The sequence below is a fragment of the Lindgomyces ingoldianus genome, assembly GCF_010093535.1.
Source record: "Lindgomyces ingoldianus strain ATCC 200398 unplaced genomic scaffold BDR25scaffold_36, whole genome shotgun sequence".
Lineage (NCBI taxonomy): Eukaryota > Fungi > Ascomycota > Dothideomycetes > Pleosporales > Lindgomycetaceae > Lindgomyces > Lindgomyces ingoldianus.
In genome coordinates this window covers 412861-417446 of record NW_022985197.1, presented here as the reverse complement: position 1 = coordinate 417446, position 4586 = coordinate 412861, and positions in this window count along the sequence as shown.

Below are 4586 nucleotides of genomic sequence, written 5' to 3'. Positions count from 1 at the left end.
GAAGACTATGTCTATCTTAACATAAAAAACCTTAAGACACCTAGACCTTTAAGAAAGCTAGCAAAAAAAAAGATAAAACTATATAAAGTCCTTTAGACCTAACAGAACAACTGCAAGCTTAAGCTTCCCCTGCATATAAAGATACACCTATAGTTCTATGTCTCTAGACTAGAAAAAGCACTAAAAGAAGTCCTCTTATCTACTTAAAAATAAAAGAACAAAGAAGTAGAATATAAAGTTAAATAAATTATTAGTAATTAAAAAAACTAGAAAAAGTTCTTAGTAAAATAGAAAAAATAGCTTACTAGTAAAAACATGTAAGAACTAGCTAAGAATTTAAGAAACGCGCAGCTGTTAGTACAAAAGTACTTTTAAGCTTATCTAAAAGAAACTAGCTAGGCAATAAGGCACTTATATTAAAAGGAACAGCTATGTTATTACTAGATAGCAGCAGCCTTTAAAGACAAGTCTTAGCTAATAATAGTTAAAAAGAAGAATAGCTATCTACTTTAGCCTTAAAAGCTTTTATCTTGTCTAAGGAGGAGAGATCCCCTTTTAGGTACCTTACGCAATAGGCCTCTAGTAAATTTAGCAATCTTTAGATACAATCCTGTTTAGAATGCTCCCTATCTATTGCCCCTAGCATCTCCTCCTGCAGACAAAGCTGCTCCTAATCCCACGCTAGTTCTTCCTAGTCTTAGGCCTGTTACTTGTCCTACAACACATAATTCTAGGCCTTTAACACCTTAGCTTTCTAAAGAAGCGCCTTCTTCTCTTTCTTTAAATAATTCTACATAGCATTAAAAACAAAAGTGTTACATTTGCTATGCTTTTTTATACACTTAACGCACTTATCTAAAGATAAAGTTAACACACAGAATAACCCTAAAAACTAGTAAGCGCTATAGAGCCTTATCTTTATCTAGTAAAGAGGATTAAAATAATAAGCAACATAAAGATAGTAGAATAAATAAGACTAACAAGCTATTTAGTGTAAAATAAATAGATGTTAAGAATGCCTTTTAGCAAGTAAACGCCTACTTTATAAACAAACCCTTACTAACATAATTATGTAAGCAGAGCAGCAAGGACGCCGCTAGAGAGAGGGGGCAGCGTGTTACAGTCTACAGTTAGACTAACATAACCCTACTAGCAGTGCTCCACAATCTAGCTAGTTTAGGGCAGGGCTCGCTTACAGACTAATTAGAGGACGCAGAGGTAGCGCGCCTACCTAAGATTATAGAAGAATGCGTTGTCTAATAGGAGGACACGCTATAAATTAGAAGGAGCTTAAGAGAGCTTAGAGAAGCTTATAAAAACCCCTCTTAGAGGGCTCCTACAAACTCCTGCTAACTCCCCTTAGCGTCCCCTACACATGTATATAGTTCCTACATTAAACAACCTTTAGAAAGTGTTTAACATTTAGTTTATTCTTTACATAGACTAAGTAGCATTTAGCTTTCTAAAGAGCTGCAATACTATTTATATATCTTACACTATATATACCTCTAACCCTGTCTAACAGGACTGTTTAACCCTAGCCTCTCTACTGCTGCACATAGGGCAAACCACAATCTAGTTACTCTTCCTCCCTCTATTAGCCTAATAGCCTGTACGTGGGACTGTACACCCCACCAGATTGGCCCCTATTACCCGTCCTACTTCCCCCCTAGGAATATCATAAGACCCAAGTGCTTCCCGAAGCAAGGATTGTAACACAGTGCTATCTGTGCTACTTACTATCCCATCTTTACAGGGCCCTTCTAAGTCTACTGTAGGTATTCCTGCGTCTGTACTATCTAGACTAAGTGTCCTTTTTATTAGCAGTTATTAGTGCTGTAGGTTTTATTTCTATAAAGTGCGCACTAACTATAGCTCTGTTACATTACTAAAGCTTTCTTACTAATTATAAGGCTTAGAAGCAGTGTCTTAGGCTTTCTAGGTACTAGCTTTAGGACTTTAAACCTAGCAGGTTTACCTAGTCCTTCTAGTTTTTAATCTTAGATCTTTATAAAGAACTGCTATTACTCTTTTTTATTTATAATATTATATTTAACTTTAGCTATGCGTTAGATAATGTTAAATGTAAAGTAGTTATTACTAATATTTATCTAATAAAGCATAACTATGTAATAACTTAGGTAGTTATGTTATAAACTGCACTTCTAGCATTTACATTTCTAAAACTGTTAAAAGAGCTCTTTTACTAAAGTGCTAGAGGTTTAATTTTAAAGAGGGAATTATTTCTTTTCTTTTTAAATGTTTATAATATATCCTTAGATCTAAGTTTTTTTTTTATATTTTTTAAAAATTACAAGGTCTTGTAACACTGTATTAAGGCTGCTAAAATTTTAAATAACTACCTTCTAATACACTTTAAGGCAGTTGTTTAAAAAGTAGTTTTTTTTATATTACTAGTAAAGTCTATTATTTAGTCTTTCTAATATTTTCTTATTTATAAGGCTGTATTTAGCAGTAATAGCTTTTATTATTATAGTAGTATTTTTATTCTCTCTTTTCTAAAAGTTTAGGTAGTTTTAGTAGAAATATCCTACTTTTTTATAGTTTAGGTAGGCCTTATTTTTTAGCTACTTTTGTTATTTCTTTATTAAGGGCAGCTTATTATGTCCTAGAACTTAGCTCTTCTTAAAGAGAAGGCTTTATATATGCTTTACATAACTAAGGTCTATTAGTTTTTTATTATATTATAAAAGCTTTTTTTTCTTAGAAATAAACTCTAGTCTTTAAAAAGTTCCTTTTTATTTTTTTTATTTTTTACACTTTTTATAACAGTTGTTATAGATTATTGCTTACATAATAAATTTTTTAAAAGTAGTTAGTTTTTTACTGTGCATAAATTTATCTTTTACTACTTTACTTAGTCTATTATAGAACATGTAGCAGAGGGCTTTCTAGTTTATCTATCTGCAGATAGCTAGCTGTTCTCTAAAGCGTGCTGCATAATTCTAAACTAGGCTAGTTTTTTATTTTATAGTGTCTAACTTGTCTACTGCAATCTTTTTTTTATTAAAGGTTTTATAAATAGCTATTAGAGCTTTTTTAAAGTTTTTAATACTACTAAATACTTTTTTTATTTTAAAAGTAAGTGCTTTACTATTTACTCTAAAATTTATCTAATTATCTGCATAGAGTTAGAACTAAATTATAAAAGGGCCTTTTAAGTGTAATCTTATTTAGAATATTATTTCTATGTTAGTCTAAAATGCTTTTTTATTATATTACATATAAAGGTGACATCTTATAAAGAATAGTTAAAAGTTCTTTAGTAATTTTTTAAAAAGCTTTAAAAGAGCTAGTTTTAAAGCTTTTTTTTACTATAATGCTTGTTTTTTTAGTTAAGATGTTTTAGATCTTTACTAGCTTTACTTATAGTTTATGTATTTAATAGGCTTAGTTAGTTACTTTCTAAGAGCTTAAAAGTTTAAGAAGGTTTTATAATTCTACTACTTTTTAGTAAAAGTTAGTAATTTTTTTTTTAAGTTTTAGTAATTTACTAACTTTATTACTAATCTGCTAGAGTTTTTTAATGTTATTCTAAATTATGTTAATCTATTCTACTAGGACAGCTTTGCTTTAGGTAGGAACTTCTGTAGATCCTAATAGCGTAGTATAGGCTATGTTAGAATCTAAGTTATGTTATAAAGTATCTATACTTTTTAAAAAGGGTAGTGTTTAATGTTACAATTTTTGCTTTAAGAAGCACTTAGGTCTTACAATATTCCTAAAGAGGTAGGACAGATAGTAGGGGCTAATCTAGCAGGGTGTACAGTCCTGCGTACAGGCTATTAGGCTATTAGAGAAGGGTAGGGTGACTAGATTGTAGTTTGCCCTATGTGCAGCAGTAGAGAGGCTAGGGTTAAACAGTCCTAATAGACAGAGTTAGAGGTATATATAGTGTAAGATATACAAATAGTATTACAGCTCTTTAGAAAGCTAAATGCTACTTAGTCTATGTAAAGAATAAACTAAATGTTAAACACACCTCCTAAAGGTTGTTTAATGTGGGAACTATATACATGTGCTAGGGCGCTAAGAGGAGTTAGTAGGAGTTTATAGGAGCTTGCTAAGGAGACTCCTGCAGGCTCTCTTAAGCTCCCTGGATTCGCGGCCCGCCTCTTTATTAGACGACGCATTCTTCTATAACCTCGGGCAGCTGCGCTGCCTCCGTGTCCTCCGACTGGTTTTTAAGCGAGCCCTGTCCCAATCCAGCTAGATTGTGGAGCACTGCTAGTGGAGTTACGCTGGTCCAACCATAGACCGTAACAATAAAGTAAGTATCTACCTTTTAAAAGGCGTTTTTAATATCTATCTTTTTTATACTAAATAGCTTACTAGTTTTATTTATTTTATTATTCTTACACTATTTCTTATTTTAATCCTCTTTATTAGATAAAAATATAACTTTATAGTATTTACTAATTATTAGAGTTGTCTTATGTATTAACCTTATTATTAAATAAGTGTGTAGAGTTGTTAGATATGCGCACCTACTGTCAAGACAGGAGGAACGCTGGACGAAAGCTGCTACATAGTACGAGCAATAAGCTCGAACAGTATGTTGCTGC